At 39.6% G+C, this 19,179-nt stretch overlaps 1 pseudogene; it reads right to left on the bottom strand.

Moving 5' to 3' along the window:
* Positions 1 to 404: 404 nt before the first annotated feature.
* The window catches only part of LOC119041354 (60S ribosomal protein L17-like), a 34,975-nt pseudogene continuing 16,200 nt past the window's right edge, over positions 405 to 19,179 (bottom strand).

Here is a 19,179-nt window from a genome sequence, read left to right as displayed (position 1 = left end):
AACCAAAGGTTTGCCAGTTCGATTACCAGTCAGGGCACATGTCTGGGTTGTGGGCTGGATCCCTGGGAGGGGGAGCATGACAGGCAACCGTACACTGATGTTTTTCTCCCTCTCTTTCTCCCTTCCCCTCTCCCTAAATAAATAAACTCCTTTAAAAAAAAACATTCCAAGTCCAACTTGCAGCCTTAATTTTGTTCCTTCCTTTTCTGATACACACCAAATTATAGGAAATGGGTTTCTGTAATATTAGAACAGTTCTATTAGAAAAAAAGCCATATTTAGTTGATCTTTGGCATCCCTAATACCTGTGTTCAAGTCCTAGCCCCACCTCTGGATGGTTGAATGGCCTTGGGAGCATTACCTAAACTAAGACTTGGGTTTCTCATGGGAGAATGTAATTTTTTTTAACTTTTATTAGTATTTATTTTATGCCACATTTGCTCCCAGGCCATAAGCTTTTGTTTCTTCAGTTGCTTCTGGGATATCTGTTTCTTCTGTGCAACTCCCTTCTCTGGTTTAGAAGCAATCTGCCCTTTTTCAGTAGGATCCTCTCAATGTGGCAGGGAGAGCTCATGTACAGGTTAATTTTCCGATGGGCTCTGCAAGTTCTACACCACATCTTGGGAGCTTTGTTCACCTGGATGTGCTCCATGATCTGAGAATCTACATTTAAACCCTTAGGTTCAGCATTACTCTCTGCGTTTTTAAGCACATGCAGCAATAATTCAGCACTCTTTTGGGGCCACCAACCCTGTGTCCAGCCCCACTGCACGGCCTGGGCTCTCCTACCAACTCCACCATTATATGGATGCAATAAGACACATGGCTTCTTTAAAGTGATGTCTTTCAGATACTTGGTGGCTTTTCAAACATGCATACCCTTGATGGCCCGAGCAGTTTCATGAGTGTTCTTTTTTAAAATATAATTTATTGATTATGCTATTACAGTTGTCCCATTTCCCCCCTTAACTCCCCTCCACTCTGCACACACTCTCCCACCCACATTCCCCCCCTTTAGTTCATGTCCATGTATCATACTTATAAGTTCTTTAGCTTCTACATTTCCCATACTATTCTTGCCCTCCCTCTGTCTATTTTCTACCTACCATCTATGCTACTTATTCTCTGTACCTTCCCCCACCTCTCGTTCTCCCACTGCCCTGTTGATAACCCTCCATGTGATTTCCATTTCTGTGGTTCTGTTCCTGTTCTAGTTGTTTGCTTAGTTTATTTTTGTTTTTGGTGTGGTTGTTAATAATTGTAAGTTTACTGTCATTTTACTATACATGTTTTTTTATCTTCTTTTTCTTAGATAAGTCCCTTTAACATTTCATATAATAATGAGCTTGGTGATGATGAACTACTCCTTTAACTTGACCTTATCTGAGAAGCACTTTATCTGCCCTTCCATTCTAAATGAAAGCTTTGCTGGATAAAGCAATCTTGAATGTAGGTCCTTGCCTTTCATAACTTGGCATACTTCTTTGCAGCCCCTTCTTGCCTGCAAGGTCTCCTTTGAGAAATCAGCTGACAGTCTTATGGGAATTCCTTTGTAGGTAACTGTCTCCTTATCTCTTGCTGCTTCTAGGATTCTCTCTTTATTTATAATCTTGGGTAATGTAATTATGATGGGCCTTGGTGTGTTCCTCCATGGGTCCAACTTCCTTGGGACTCTCTGAGCTTCCTAGATTTCCTGGAAGTCTATTGCCTTTGCAAGATTGGGGAAGTTCTCCTTCATTATTTGTTCAAATAAGTGTTCCATTTGTTGCTCTTCCTCTTCCCCTTCTGGTACCCCTATGATTCAGATATTGGAATGTTTAAAGATGTCCTGGAGGTTCCTAAGCCTCTCCTCATTTTTTTTAAATTCTTGTTTCTTCATTCTCTTCTGTTTGGTCATTTCTTTCTTTCTTCTGGTCCACTCCACTGATTTGAGTCCCAGTTTCTTTTTCATCACTACTGGTTTCCTGTGCATTTTCCTTTATTTCACTTAGCGTAGCCTTTATTTTTTTGTCTAATTTGCGACCAAATTCAACCAATTCTGTGAGCATCCTGATCACCAGTGCTTTGAACTGTGCATCCGATAGGCTGGCTATCTCTTCGTCACTTAGGGGTATTTGTTCTGGAGCTTTGATCCATTCTTTCATTTGGGCCATTTTTTTTTTGTCTTGACGCACCTGTTACATAGTGAGGGGCAGAGCCTTAGGTATTCACCAGGGCCGGGCAACCCAGTTGCTGAGTTGTGATTCTGTTTGTGGGGGAGCGTCTGAGAGGGAACTGTGATGCTTGCTCCACTCTCTGCTAGATTTCTGCTAGAACTCTGCTGGGTTCTGCTGCTTCCCCCAAGCAAGCTGAGCCCTTCTGGTGCTGATTTTTGTGTGGGTGGGCTTGTGTACATTCTAGGACCCTGTGAGTCTCTCCAACAAACTCTCCTGTGAAGCTGGGAGTCTCTCCTGGCACCTCAACTCCCCACAGGTGTCTTCAATTAGTGTTTTGGGACTTTATTTCCCCGTGCTGCAGTCCTGGGTTGTACAGTCTGTGTTGATCCCCAGTTTTGTCTGGTTTATCTACCTGTGAATATGGGACCACCTATTTTGTGCGCTGTGCCCCTCCACAATCTGGTGCCTCTCTAGGTTCTCCCATTGCCACCATGAACCCAGCCACCACCTGTGCATCCATGGGCCACCAGCCACTGCTTTTTTTTTTTTTTTGCTGGGACCGCTCTCCACTTGGCTGCCAGACTCTGTCCCTCCTACGGGTCTGGATGAATATGTCTATTTTGACTCCTTGGTTGTCAGACTTCCATAAAGTTCAATTTCCTGTCAATACTTGTTTTTGTGTTTCTAATTTTTTGTTGTCCTTATTTTGGTTGTGCAAGGAGGCACAGTGTGTCTACCTATATTTCCTTCCTGGCCAGAAGTCTCATGAGTGCTCTTAAAGTAAACATGAAGATTTGAACCTCTTGATTTGCAGGATTTTGTGGGGTTTTCTGTGTGAATTGAATAGCGAACTATCTTCAGAGGTCTCCTCTGGCTGCTTTTGGGAATTCAGGAAGAGCAAGAATGTAAATCTTCACTTTATTCATAGTGTTTCTCAGAGATTCAAAAAATATATATATCTACCCTGAGGATAGTGCTTGGTAAACGTGAGTGTCCTTCCTGGCGACAAAGCAAGAGCTATGATTAGACGGGAAATGGCTTCTGTTTGGTAGAATTAAACATCTGTAGTGTTGACCAGAACTCAAAGCATTACTTTTCTTTCTGGAAATAAAATAATATTTTAATTCAGTTCAATTTAAAAAATAAAAGTAGTTTCCTTGCTTCTACAATAAACCTACTAACCACATTTTCACACACAGAAAGCTCAGGTACAGTCCACTGGTTTACAAGACATGACTCTATATATTACATTTACATTCCTGCAAAGTATATGAACTTACATAATAGTGTCTATTTGTGACTTTTGCATCTGGGTTTGAAGTCTGATTCTGCCACTCATGACTTAAAGGTCCTCAGGGAATTTATTCAGCTTCTCTGATCCCATTTCCTCAAATGTAAAATGTAGATGATTATTGACTGCATAGGGTTACTATGAGAATGTGGTAAATTTATATCAAAAGCACATAAAGCTAAGTCTGACATATGGCAAGTTCAATATCAGTTTCGGTGATAATTGTTAATATGCTTAGCACAGTGTCTGGAGTGCAGTAAACATATTCTCACATTAGCCATCATGAGTTAACTTTTGCTGAAGTCCATTGGATAAGATCAGAAGCAGTGAGAATATACAGGGCAGGGGGCTCTGTGGGCAGCTGAGGGCCAGGCTGCTGATTGATTTATTCTACCCTTATGGCTCAGCCATGCAGGTGCTGATTGGGTACTGTCATGTCAAAAGAAGAAGTCAGAGGATGCTTTTCCTTTAAAACCTAAAAGTGAAAATGTCAATGTTTAGAAAGGAAGCCTGGGACTTGGATTTCCATGTTTCACTTGGTGTGACAGGTTCCAACCTCATGTGCAAGGCCATCCCCTCCCAGTGGCATACTTCCGTAGACACATTGAGTGTTTATCCAGAAGGTGTTAATTTAAAAAGAACTTGGAAATATCTAAGGTCTTTAAGTCAAAGCAGAATTTGGAGTGAAGGGTAGAAAAGAAACTTTATTTTCCCTCTGATATCTTATAGCTGGGGCTTCTCCTGAGAAATGAAATGGTCGCAATTTGGCAGCAACTGTCAGGGGAAGGGCACCTCTATCTGGCTGATACTTTTTTCCAACTTATAACTAATAAATTAGTGCATGCTTAAGTCCCCTGTGATATAATTCTCTTTAATGACTGGTTTCTTTTGGCTTCTCAAAGTGGCTTTCTAAGGGAAAAATCAAAGGTGCTGAAAGAACACTTCAGTTTTCTGGGTTCTGACTTTCTGGGTATGAGAGGTTAGGTAGTGATAAAGAGAACTAAGATCAGAGACCTCTTTATCTATCTTACAGAGAGGAAGCTGCAGCCCGAAGAGGTTATTAGGCCAAAGAGTGGGCAAAGTAGCTAGAACTGGGATTTGATCCCAGAACATTGTAGAGCCTGGGACCACAGCTCTTCTTTCTGATACTTAGAAGTCTTTATTTGTTGACTGTCCCACTCCTGAGGGATCACTGTCTAACAGCATTGTGTTTATCTTGGCATACACAAACCTGGTCACTGAGCCCCAAAAGCTAAGTTGTCTGGGGGTGGACTCTGGGAAAGCTTTTTTTCCATGGAGAAGAAGGACCCAAACATTTACAACCTCTTTTCTGACCCTGGCTGGCATTGTCTTTCTGGGATGCCTGGAACTGTAGCAGCCATTTTGAGGCCATGAGGTAAGGATAAACCCTGTGTGATGATTGCATATCAGAAGAAGGGAAAGGACATCAACAGCTGTCATCATGCTCCTTAATGTTTTGAACATGGAAGCATCCAGAATATCTCATATCCTTGGATGATAGAAATAGACTGTATCTCTCTTATATGACAACCAGTAAGATAACTTAGATAGAAATTATTGACAACCAATAAGATAACTTTGATAGAAATTACAGAAGACATGTCATTGTCAGAGGGGAGTAGGGTTGAGAACTGGGTAAAAAAGATAAAGGGATTAAGCCAATAAACAGAAACCCTCATAGACACAGACAACAGTATAGTGATTACATACCAGAGGGATCACGCTACCAGAGGGGAAGGGTGATGGTGGGAGAGGTAGAAGAGGGCGAAGAGAGGATAAATGATAATGGAAGGATACTTAACTTGAGGTGGCGAACACACAATATACAAGTGATACATTATGAAATTGTATACCTGAAGCCTATATAATTTATTAACCAATGTCAGCCCAATAAACTCAATAAAATATGTATATTAATAAGAAATTCAAATTAAAAAGGAGTGACATATGCAATGTAATTTCTCTCTAGTCACACAGGGGAGGTCTGGTCCACATTCTACCAGGACAGCGCAATCCAGGGGTCAAAAAGAGTATTTTTCTCTATGTGTCCCTTTTTCTGAATGGAATAAAAACTCTCTTGGAAATCCCCCAGCTGATTTAGTGTCATGGTTTAGGTCATATGCCCAGATTACACTATCAATCCTTTGATAAAAGGAGTGACTTTCCATGGCTGCCTTAGATCAGTGGTCTTCAATGCTGGCTTCCCATTAGAATCACATGGTGGGGCTTATATAATGCAGTGGTGCCTGGGTAAATCAGTTCCCCTGTGGACAAGAGTTCTTTCTCCTTGTCTTATATCTTGTGGTCTTAAATCTGGAGAACTTCCCACAGTTTGGAAGGTCAATTTTTCATGTTATGAACCTTTGTGATACCCAAGATGGACTATACAATTACTCATTTGCTCAAGAATGCCTCATTGAGCATTGGCAGTGGGGCAGAAATCACTCAGATCATTGGAGATCTTGTTTTAGTCAACAGGACAGGGAATTCCTTGATTTCATGGAGCTTTATAGTTAAATGAACAGAAACAAAAGAATAAATAGGCACCTGCAATAATTTCAGATAGTGTTAAATACCATGAATAAAATAAAACAGAAGAATTTCATAGAGACTAGAGATGGGATGCCAATTTATATAGAGAGTCAAGAAAGGTCACTTTATGAAAGGGACATTGAAATTGAGAGTGAATGGCTAGAATGCAGCATACCATTCTTGGAAATGAGAGCAACATTCCTGACTATAAACAAGCCTGGTGTGTTTGAGAAACAGTCATGAGGCCCATATGCCTGGAATAAATGGGTGATGAGCATGGTAGGACATAAAGTCAGAGGTAGGAGCTCACTGCCCTAAAAGTTGTAATGGGTTGAGTGGTGGCCCCCAATATATGTGTCCAACCAGAACTTGTGAATATAGCCTTATTTGACAAAAAAAGGTCTTTCCAGCTACAATTAAGTTAATAATCTTAAGATCATATCATTCTGGATTGTGGTGGTCCTTAAACCCAATGACAAGTATCCTTATAAGAGAAAAGAAGAGGAGAAATACACAGCAGACAGGGAGATAAGCAGGCTCAGGAAGAGACTGGAGTAATACATCTAGAAGCCAGAAAATGCCAAGGATTGCTGGCATTCACCAGAAGCTGGAGAGAAGCATGGAATGGATTCTCCCTCAGAGCCTCCAGAGGAACCAGACCTGAAAACACTTTGAGTTTGGAATTATGGCCTCTAGAACTGTGAGGGAGTAAATTTCTGTTGTCTTAAGTCATCAAAATTGTAGTAATTTGACTTTCAGCCAAGATGGAGGCGTAGGTAGATATACTGTGCCTCCTTGCACAACCAAAGAAGGACAACAACAAATTTAAACAGAAAAAACATCCAGGACTGCCACAAAATTGAACAGTATGGAAGTCTGACAACCAAGGAGTTAAAGAAGAAACATTCATCTAAACCAGTACTAGGAGCAGAGATGAGCAGCCAGGGCAGAGAGGACTCATAGTAAGATGGCAGCAGGAGGACTGGGGAGGGCAAGGAAGCAGCTCAAGGACTGAGCAAAGTGGCAACTGGTGGAGTGGGTAGTCCCACTTTGCATGTGGATAAACCAGAAAAAAATAACTATGGAGCAAAACAGACCAACCAACTCAGGATTCCAGCACAGGGAAAAAAGCCTCAAAACTTCTGACTAAAAAACCTGTGGGGGTTGAGATGACAAGAGAAACTTCAGGCCTCACAGGAGCATTCATTGGAGAGACTCACAGGGTCCTAAAAGGTACACAAACCCACTTAACTGGGAATCAGTACCAGAAGGGCTCAATTTGCCTGTGGGTAGTGGGGGAAGTGACAGAAAGCCAGCAGAGAGCCTAGCAAGTGGCATTGTTCCATTTTGGATCATTCATTCATGTTCATCACCCAACACAGTGACCTGAGTTGCACCACCCTGGTGAATACCTAAGGTTCCGACCCTTATGAACTAACAGGCATGCTGAGACAAAAAAAAATGGCCAAAATGAAAGAAAAGATCAAAGCTTCAGAAAAAATACAACTAAGCAATGAAGAGATAGGCAAACTGTCAGATGCACAGTTCAAAACACTAGTAATCAGGATGTTCACAGAAATGGTTGAGTATGGTTGCAAAATAGAGGAAAGAGTAAATGCTATGCAAAGTGAGTTAAAGAAAAATGCACAAGGAATCAACAGTGATGGGAAGGAAACAGGGACTCAAATCAATGGTTTGGACCAGAAGGAAGAAAAAAACATTCAATCAGAACAGAATAAAGAAATAATTCAAAAATATGGAGAGAGGCTTAGGAACCTCTGGGACAACTTTAAACATTCAACATCTGAATCATAGGGGTACGAGAAGGAGAAAAGGAAGAGCAAGAAATTGAAAACATATTTTTAAAAAATAATGAAGAAGAACTTCTCTAATCTGGCAAAGAAAGAGACTTTTGGGAAGCTCAGGAAGTGCAGCGAGTGCCAGAGAAGTCAGACCCCAAGGAAGCACACACCAAGGCACACCATAATTACATTACCCAAGATGAAAGATAAGGAGGGGGGAATCTTAAAAGCAGCAAGACAAAAGAAGACAGTTACCTACAAAGCAGTTCCCATAAGACTATCAGCTGATTACTCCAAAGAAAACTTTCAGGTAAGAAAGGACTGAAAGAAGTATTCCAAGTCATGAAAGGCAAGGACTTACATCCAAGATTACTCTATCCATCAAAGATATTATTTAGAATGGAGGGGCAGATAAAGTGCTTGCCAGATAAGTCAAGTTAAAGCAGTTCATCATCATTAAACCTTTATGATTTGTAATGTTAAAGAGACTTATCTAAGAAAAAGAAGATCAAAAACTATGAACAGTAAAATGACAACAAGCTCACAACTATCAACAACTGAACCTAAAAAAATGAAAACAAACTCAGCAAACAACTAGAACAGGAACAGAATCAGAGAAACAGAGATCACATGGAGGGTTATCAGTGGGGAGGGGATGGGGGTATATAGGGGAAATGGTACAGGGAATAAGAAGCATAACTTGTAGGTACAAAATAGACAGAGGGAGGTTAAGAATAGTATGGGGAATGTAGAAGCCGAAGAACTTATATATATAACCCATGGACATGAATTAATGGGGGGTAATGCAGGTGGGAGGGGGTGTGCAAGGTGGAGGGGAATAAAGGGGACAAATGGGACAACTGTAATAGCATAATCAATAAAATATATTTAAAATAAAAGAAATAAAATAAAATTGTGGTAATTTGTTAAAGCAGCCACAGGAAGCTAATACAGAAGTCATGACTTAAAGTTGAGTCTAGGAGCCCTCCATTACTCTGCTCTGAACTGATGCTATATGTTTGCACCCCATCCAGCTTCTGAAGAACCAGGCCAGACTCTTATAACTTTGTTCCCTCCCTGAAAACTTCTGCCTCTAGATTCTGAGTGTTCTAGGAAATGTACAAGAGATTGCACTACAACTCAATTCACTTGAATTCATGCCGCTTGAAAAGATTCCATCTCTATGTTTGAAAATTCAGTTCAATTGTTGAGCATGTCTTGGCAACCATCCTTGCACTGAGCTTAAATTATCTTCCTGGTATTATCAAAATTCAACAGTAGCATTAATTGTGCTGGGTCCAACTCCAATGACTCGAAATAATTATTAGCAATTGCTCATTATCTCTTTTGGAAACCCTAAATATATACCTATTGTTTCAGACATTGGCTCATTGGGACTGGAAAGGATATAGACTTTCATTCTTGGGGCTGATGTAAACCAGGGCATTATTCAGGAAAATTAAAATTTGTGGGCTGGTGGATGCCAATTTGAAATATTGATAGGCTAAGCCTGGTTGGTTTTGAAGCCTCAGCCTTCAAACCTGAGGCCCAAAATAAGATGTGGTGAATAAGGATGAAATGGTTTTATTTTGTTCTCTTAGCCACCTAAGTGTTTCTCAGAGCTGTTTTCTCTTTATTTATCCAGTGCTATCATCTCATACCTTAAAATGTTCAAGTGATCTTGACCAATCTTGAAGATACATCTATGGTCACCTGGCAGGTTGGCTAGGGCTAGCCAATCTAGAGGACCTCACCTACATGCCTGGTGGTTGGCTGGCTGTTGGGTGGGGCAGAGAGTGATTGGGTCACATGTACCTCATTATTCAGCAAGCTAGTCTGGGCTTACTTACATGGCAGTAAGTTTCCAAGAATAACAGCAGAAGCACACAAGCTTTCTTGAAAGCTCTGCTCAGGACTAACACATGTTACTTTCACTGTACATTATTGACCTAAAGCAAACCCCAAGGCCAGATCGTGTTCAAGGGGTCTGGAGGTCATCTCTGCCTTCAAGATCCTCATTCTCTGAGGTTGTCTCTGTTGCAGTCTTCACTGAACTGGTGTGAAATTCAGACCTTCCTGAAGTACAAAGTAAAACACATTGACATGTACACACACAACCACAAAGCATTTGTGATGTAATAAAATTGGCTGAAATATAAGAATAACTGCACAAACAACTTTAAATTGACTAATGTGCATATACTTTATCTTTTAAATATCTGTTCTCGCCCCTAGAAAATGTCCACTAGCCCATAACCTCACTCAATCTTGGTGACTTCTCACTGTTCTCCCTTTCTGCTCCTTATCCTTTCCTCTCAAGAGCTATTTAGACCTTTATCTCACCCTTCTACTCTCTCTCTCTCTCTCTTTCTCTCTCAACCACACCAATTTCCCCAAGCTCAGGCTTATTTTTTACACTAAATGGCTTTCAAATGTATTCTTGCAGACACGAAAAGAAATTCATGACCATGTCTTAAAATAATATTTTCACTGAAAAATATCAGATAAGAAACACCCCAACATATGAGTAGTGGCTGCTTAGATTATAGGTGATTTTTATTTTATTTTTAAAAAATTGTATTTCTAACTAACTTTCAGTGGAAGACATATTACATCATTGTATAAATATCACCCAAAAGAAAACAATGAAGAGTAAAACTTTTTGTAACCCACTCACACAGCAATACTAACTGGTTATTCTCAGACTCACAGAACCTGGGCTTTTCTGACAATACATGGGCTTAGGAAGGAACATCTAAAACATCTGATTCTAGCCTCCTTTTCTGGAGGGACTTCAAGGACACCTTTATCTGCTAAACATTGACACCAACAGCTTGGAGAGGTTAAGCAATTTCTTCAAGGTTGTATGCTAGAGAGAAGCAGAGCCAAGATTCAGACTTAGATATCTGACTCTAAAGACAATGGTCTTTTTGCTCTGCACATCTCCACCCAGGGAGCCTGAGGCTAGAGATTCTTTGTGGTTTTTTCATAGGGCTTGATCTTTGACACAGTAGTGAGCACATGGGCACAAGGTCATGCTGCCAGAGGGATGGATAATGTTCACAATTCCCTCCCTAGACAACAAGCACATCTGAGAAAATAAGCCCAGCATTCCTGATCACCAGCAGAAAGAATTTATCTATGTGAAATCATGCTGGTAATGACCTCCAGAATAATTATTCCTACCAAATAATGGGATTGAAACATGGCCTTATAAAAATGGATGTGATCAGGCTCAATTTGGCTGTAGTCATTTGAGACACTGAGTCATCAAACCTTTATTAGAACCAGAGATCGGTCGCCATGGTTTTCTGCCTGTGAGATTCTGATCCAGTCCTTCCACCCCCATTCTGGAAGAAAATGAAAGCCCTGGATACTGTGTCTCCATCCATGAGAATATTGGTGATTACACATTGAATATGGGGGCAGGGAAACCAATGATGCTCACAACAAATCCCACAGCGGGGAGGGCAGGTTCCCTTTCTTCCTCCTCCAAATTCTTCCCCCAAGTGTTGGGCTCTGTTTTATCTCAAAGGCAATTAACTACACATGAAAGCTGTGGAGGAGAGATTGCTCCAAGGTGTGACCACTGACTGACTTGCAAGATGGACCCAGGCCAGACTGACTTGCAAGGTGTACCCAGGCCAGGAGAGAGGTCATTTGTCATGGAACTTTCTTGAAACCCATTTTGATATTAATCTTCATATGTTCTGACACAAACCAGCATCCATTCCCTGTCTCCTGGAACAGGCTGGGTTTGGAAACATTCCTTTTGTCCTGACCTAGTCAAGCATGCAACACAATTTGCTGTACCTGATATCAGTTATGCATGTGAATGTCTTCCTTTTGCCCTTTATAATTCTTTGGCACCTGTTAAAAGACATAAACATTCATTTCATCTTGCAGCTGCCTAAGACCCACCTCATATGTACCTCTCCCTTAATAAGCTCTACTAATTAGGACACTGGTGAGGCCAACCTTTCTCTTCAGTCTTTCCCTGTCCTCCACTTTCAAATATGGATTTTCAGTCTCAGGGCCTTTCCCTGAGTCTACATGTACAAGCACAAGACTACAGTGATAAGACCTTAATCCTAGTCATGCAAAAGAAGGTGGTATAGAACAGTGGCTAAGAACGTAGACTGCCTAACCCCTTTGATTATTCCTTTCACAAATATTTATTATACACATACTATGCACCAGGCATTATTTTAGGTTGAGTCACTAAGATAGAATCCTTGTTTTCATAATGTTTCAGGTTAAGTTGAGGGAGAGAACAACATATAAGCAAGAACACAGCAGATGGCAATGAGTGAAGTAAAGAAAGCAAAACAGGGTAGTGTAACAGAGGCCCTGAGGGATGCTTTAACTGTGGTAGGGGACGAGTCAGGGAAGACCCCTTCTGTAGAAGTGACTCTTAAGCTACAACCTGGAGTATAAGATTGAACCAGTGTGTGGATTTCTGGGAGATGAATTCCAGGCAGACATTGCATTTACCAGTTGTGACCTTGGGAAGTTTCTTAACCCTACCAGAACTTAGTGTTCTCACTTATGAGATGGAGATAACAAAAGGTCATTGTTAGAAGTGAAAGCTATAAGTCATATGAAGCCAAGCATGCTGGGTGAGGCTGAAGCATGGGAAATTAATGAGACTATGATTGTTGCAGTGGTGGTGATGGAAATAGAAGGAAGTGAATGGGGGTTTGGGAGAGGCAAGATGGAGCTATGTTATGGTCACGTGTGGGGCTGAGACAGAGCAAAGTGATAAGAATGGCTTCTGCTTTCTGTATAGAGCTTGAAGGAGGGTGGTGCCAACCTCTGCAATAGAGAGGTTGACAGTACTAATCTCTGCTGTAGGATGAATAGATCAGCTTTGGGACAAGATTGGTTATTTGGGAGAATATTGCTATTAGATATCCAAATGGAAATGTTGAGTAGAAAAATAAAAATTATAAGTCTGAAGCTCTCAAGGGAGGTCCACACAGAAATATGAATTTGAGAGTTGTCAGCCTACAGCTTGGATTAATGTGATGAGACTGAGTGAGGACATAGATAGAATACAGGGAGAAAGAATACACGGAGAGATGAAGATTGAGCCTACTGTGCTCTGTAATATTTACATGCCCACACACACCATAGACAAAGAGCTAGTTGTTATGACTATTTGAATTCTGTCTCTGCCCTTTATAGCCTTTGCAACTTTGGGCAAGTCACCCCACCTCTCTGAACTATACTTTCCTTACCATGAAATTGAAGAATGTTATATATAGCTCAAGGTTTTCATAAGGATTGGAAATGACATGAACTAATGCCCCTGGGCACATTCTAAGTGCACTACACATGAGAGCAGGTCTGTGGGCTGCTTTTACTCTTAGACTCCTCCCTGACCACCCATCCTGTGTCCCCAGCTCTGTACTTCCTTGATTCATACCACATTCTTTCTTAAGCTCAAAATCCTTGATAACTCTCTGTAGGGTTTCTTTGATTTCAGATTTTTCTCTACTTTTCTGCCTCTGAGTAATATGTGGCTCATCTAAGCAATCTGCCAACTTCTCATGTGGAAAAAAATAAGACTATTTGGGATGAGCCACTTTCTAAGCTGCATGCTAATAAGTAGTATTCTTATTGTTATTATATTTGCTTTCAAATCAGCAAGAATTCTGATTAGATTGTGTAGATAGGGGACTATATTAGCCAGTGGTGTGAAGAAAATAAAAGCTATTCTTAGAAAGTCTCTCTTTTGATTAGACCTTAATGCTTACTGGATGTTGTCAGTAGATAATCTTGAGATGATGTCAGAGGGTGTTTGGGGGAAGCTGTAAGAGACAGATGAGAATAAATAGTTGCACATAGCAAAATGTTATCTGTGCCCCTCTCATGTAGGCCTTCTGTATATATAACATCCTTTAACCAGTGCTTCCCACATGTGATCTGTACCAGGTGCTTCTAAATATTGTGCATGACCAAGGGGAAGATGACTAAGACTCTGGATCCATATGAATTGGGTTCAGATGTGGTCTTTTCCATTTCCTATGTGATCTTGGGCAAGATACAGATTACTCTAGGTTTCCATGTCCTCATCATATAACCTGGGGGAAATGATATCACCTGCCTCATATTATAGTTTTGTTGTTAGGGTTAAATGGGACAATAGTGTAAAAGAAGAAGAACTTTAGTTGCAATGTGGTAACTGCTCTATGTCAGTTTTTATCATCTTATTTAATTATCATATTATGTAAGGCAGGTGCTAATATTTTGTCTCTCTCTTTTTTTCCAATTTAGCCAAACAGAAACTCAAAGAGAATAAAGGATTCCATTATACTTCACTGTCTCTCAAGAGAGAAGAGAAAGAGCTGATATGATGTTAGAATATTTAGCCTTGAAAATAAAGACTTGGTGGAACTTGATGTTTACTTGCTTCACATTCCTCATTTCTAAAATGAAGATTACAATAGTACTTACTTCATAGGGTTATTTTAGGCCTGAAGGACATAATGCAGGTAAAGAACTCAGTCCTGTATCTGATACATATTCCATCAGAAATGTTAGAGACAAGTGACTAATCTAGGACTTAATCTATGTCTTCCATAATTGAGGCCAATATTCTTTCTTTTGTACCCATAAGTTAACTATGTAATGGAAAACTACAGTTCAAACCACCATGAAGACTTGTAACTGACTGAAAAATACTATTCTAGGACATGAGTGAGTAGATGGATGACTGGACAGAGCAAGGAACCACATGACCACCCTGAAGGCAAGTGTGCTGTGTTCAACAACACACGTTCACATATTCAGCTAATATCTGTTTGAGCTCCTAGAAGTGTCACAAACTGGGCCAAACACTGAAGTGAGTAAAAGTGATGAGTAAAAGTAGCTCAACTCTCTGCCCTCATGGAGCTTACAACTGAGTCGAAAATGCTGGTATAATGCAAATAACCACCAAATAAATGCAAAATGATAATGAAGATAATTTCCACATCAGAAAAGTGTAGGGTCCCTATTTAACATATACATACACACCCTGGTCCCCTGGCCTAGTCTGAGGACCAGTGAAGGCTTTCTTGGGTAATTATATCATGATGTAATAATAATTATTAATGTTTTGATGATATCACTTATTATGTGTCAGTCATTGTGTTTTTGTGTTATGCTTTACATATTGTCCTCACTGTAACCAACCCTGTTATATATTGCTACTATGCCCATTTTAGAGAAGAGAAACTGAGACACAGCAAGGGTAAGTGATTTATTTACTCAAGCTCCTGTGGCTAGCAAAGGCAGAGGTGAACCAGCGGTTGTCTCCAGAGTCTATGGTCTTAAGTATGCTGTGGTCTGAAGCATTAACTAATAAATAAATAATAAAAATAATATAAAGGGTGGAAGTGAGGGTGTTCCTGGCAAAGGATTGAGAGCAGAGAGTACGGTCAGGACTGAGTGAAGCTGGGTGGAGCTAAAGCTCCAGAGGATAGGAGTGATAAGAGAGGACACTGGAGAGATAGGACACCATGAGAGGCCTCCAGGATATAGAAGAGATTTTAGTCTCGGACCTAGCAACCATGCACATCTATGAAGAGTTTTTAAACTGAGAGATCATCTGATTTGCATTTTTAAAGTTCATTCTGGCTGTTTAGTGAAGAATAGGTGGAAGGGGTAACCAAAGAATCAGGGATGATGATTCCACTATTGTCTAAAATGAGATGACAGAGGCCTGGACTGCAGTGGTGATGATAGAGTTGGATAAATGCTGACAGATTAAAAAAACACTTGGGAGGCAAAATGGACAGTACTTTGTAATTAATTGGTATTGGAGTTAAGGGAGAAAAATATTAAATGTTTACTCACGGGATCAAGGGCATAGTGAGCCAGTCACAACTGGTGCAAAGAGAAAGAAAGAGGAAGATACTTGACAATAGTTTGTAATCTAAATAACTGCATAGGTTATAGTTTAACTGGGATAAGCACACATTCTTGCAATTGGTTCCCAAAATCCACTTTCCAAGAACAAAGGAGGGATGTTATTTCTAATCTGAGCACATGGGGAACACTTTTGAATCTGAAACTGAGGCAAGCAAACTATCAGATGTTGAGCTCAAAATAATTGTTATAAGGAGGCTCGATGAGCTCAGTGAGAACTACAAAGAACTACAGGGCAGCTACAAGGAATTTACTGCAAACTACATCAGCATGAAAAAGGACATAGAGACTACCAATAAAAACCAGGAGGAAACAAAGAATTCAATTTCTGAATTAAAGAACACAGTAGAAGGAATTAAAGCAGACTAGATGAAGCAAAGGATCAAATCAGTGACCTGAAGGACAAGGTAGAAAAAAATGACCAGACAGAGCAACAAAATAAAAAAGACTAAAAAATAATGAAGAGGGCTTAAGGGAGCTGCAGGACAACATGAAATGTAATATACCCATATCATAGGAATACCAGAAAGAGAAGAAGAATAGCAAGTCATAGAAAACCTGTTTGAAAAGTAATGACAGAAAACTTCCCTAACTTGATGAGAGACAAAAAAAAAAAAAAATCATACAAGTCCAGGGAGTACAGAGGATCCCAGTGAAAAAGAATCCAAAGAAGCTCACTGCAAGACACATTATAATAAAAATGGAAAAATTTAAAGACAAAGAGAGAATCATAAAGGGAGCAAGGGAGAAAGAGTGAATAACATACAAGGGAGCCCCAGTAAGGTTATCAGCTGATTACTCAGCAGAAACACTACAAGCCAGGGGGAATGGCAAGAAATATTTCAAGAAATGAAAAGCAAGAACCTGCAACCAAGACTACTCTACCTAGCATTACTCTCATTTAAAATGAAAGGCAAAATAAGGATCTTCCTAGGCAAAATAATAATAATAATAATAATAAATAATAATAATAATAATAAATAATAATAAAAAAGACTAAAAGAACACATCTCCACCAAACCAGCACTGCAAGAGATGCTAAAGGAACTGCTTTAATAAGATAAAGAAAAAGAGGTGGGTGGCCACAAGAACACAGGGAAAAAATGGCAATGAATAAGTACCTATCAACAATAACCTCAAATGTAAATGGCTTAAATTCTCCAATCAAAAGACATAGAGTAGCAGAATGGATAAGAAAACATGATCTACATATATGCTGTCTACAAGAGACCTCCCTTAGAACAAAAGATCTACACAGACTGAAAGTAATGAGAAAGAAAAAAATATTCCAAGCAAAGACATGAAAGAAAAGCTGGGATAGCAATACTTATATCATACATAATAGATTTCAAAACAAAGGCCATAAAAAGACAAAAAAAACCCACAAAACACTACATTGTACTTAAGGGAGTAATCCATTGTGAGATATAATTCTTGTAAACATATAGGAACCCAGCAAAGGAGCACCTAAATATATAAAGAAAATCTTGGAGGACATCAAGAAAAAATATCGACAGCAACACATTCATCCTAGGGGGTTTTAACACCCCATTGTCAACAACAGAGAGATTTTCCAAGCAAAGAGTCAACAAGAATATTGTGGCATTGAACAACACTCTATATCTAATGGACTTAATTGACATCTACAGAACCTTTCACCCCCCAAAAGCAAAATATACATTCTTTTCAAATGCACATGGAGCGTTTTCAAAGATAAACCACATGGTAGGACACAGATCAGCCCTAATAAATTCAAGAAGATTGAAATCATATCAAACATCTTCTAGGATCACATTGGCTTAAAACTAGAAACTAATCTTAAGGAACATACTCAAAAATATTAAAATATGTGGAGACTGACTAACATGCTATTAGATAGTGAATGGGTTAACAATGAGATCAAGGAAGAAATCAAAAAGTTTCTGGGAACAATTGAAGATGAACACACAACTCAAAACCTATGGGACACAGTGAAAGCAGTCCTGAGAGGGAAGTTCATAGCAATACAGGACTACCTAAAAAAGCTAGAAACAGCTCAAACAAACAACCTAGCTCTAGTTCAAGTAGAAGGAAGTAAATACTCAAGATTGGAGCTGATTTAATGACATAGAACCTAAAACAACAATTCAAAGCATCAATAAATCCAGGAGCTGGTTCTTAAAAAACTTAAACAAAATCGATAAGCCTTTAACTAGACTCATCAACAAAAAAAAGAGAGAGGACTCAAATAAAGAAAATCAGAAACAAAAGAGGAGAAGTTCCAAGTAGAAATATGGTATGAATCATCTGTGTACATGGCCATCAAAAGGACTCATATTATGTCAGGTTACTTCTCCAGGAAAAGGCAACATGTATCCCTGTCTTTTCTGAAACCAGAGTATGACACATGAAGTCCTGCATGTCATACATTCAAGGAATTGACAGATCCCATCATGTCTTGCCAGTGTTTAGGGTACTGACAGGAAATGTAAAACATTGTCTGAGCATTTATTTCATATCAAGAATTTGCTAGGACACATAGCCTCAAACTCTTCTTCTGACCTTATAATATGTCAACCTGTTGGCAAGGGGGCTGGCAGCTCAGATATTTAAGTGACCTGTCGAAGGTGGTTTAACTTGTAAGAGACAGAGAAGACATTTTAATTTGGGTTAGCCTTACTCGAATGGTTATGCTTTTTCCAGTATATTGAACTGTCTTTCCAGACAAAAGAGAAAAAGCTGATACTATGGGAGAATATATAGTCTTAAAAATAAAGATTTGGTGAAACTTGATGTTTATTATTTTTTCACTTTTTAAAAATATTTTATTTATCTACTTATTTATACAGAGAGAGGGGAAGGGAAAGAGAAAGAGAGGAAGAGAAATATCAGTGTGTGGTTGCCTCTCATGCACCCCCTACTGGGGACCTGGTCTGCAACCCAGGCATGTGCCCTGACTGGGAATTGAACTGATGACACTTTGGTTCGCAGCCCGCACTCATGATGTTTACTTTATGCTTGCTTCAAATTCATCATTTGTAAAATGGGGATAATAACAATGTTTACTTTGTGGAGTTATTCTGCACCTGAAGGACACAATACAGGTAAAGCACTTAGTCCTGTGTCTAACACATGGCACTTCAGGAATGTTAGTTTTTATCATCATCATCATCATCATTATTGTTGTTGAAAGGAAATTAAATTACTCTGGATGAGTACAGAAGATAAGATGAAGACAAATGGGTAGAATTTATAGAGAATTTTGTTTGTCTCAATCGGTAGAGCTGACCCAGAGTGCAAGGAACAGCCTCAGGAATGGGTTAGCCCCCCATCACCAGAGATGCCCAAATCTAGGTTAGACAGCCACTTATGAAAACAACATATGAAGGAGATGCTCATCAAATTGAGTTATGTAACCTCCAGTGTCCCTTTAAACTAAAAATCTGATTCTAACTCCTCCACCTGTTCTAAAGTGACAATTTTT

The sequence above is a fragment of the Artibeus jamaicensis genome, unplaced genomic scaffold (genome assembly GCF_021234435.1).
Source record: "Artibeus jamaicensis isolate MK-2021 breed Jamaican fruit bat unplaced genomic scaffold, CSHL_Jam_final contig_729, whole genome shotgun sequence".
Classification (NCBI taxonomy): domain Eukaryota; kingdom Metazoa; phylum Chordata; class Mammalia; order Chiroptera; family Phyllostomidae; genus Artibeus; species Artibeus jamaicensis.
The sequence above is the reverse complement of the archived record's forward strand: the minus strand, read 5'-3'. Positions and strand labels throughout refer to the sequence as shown.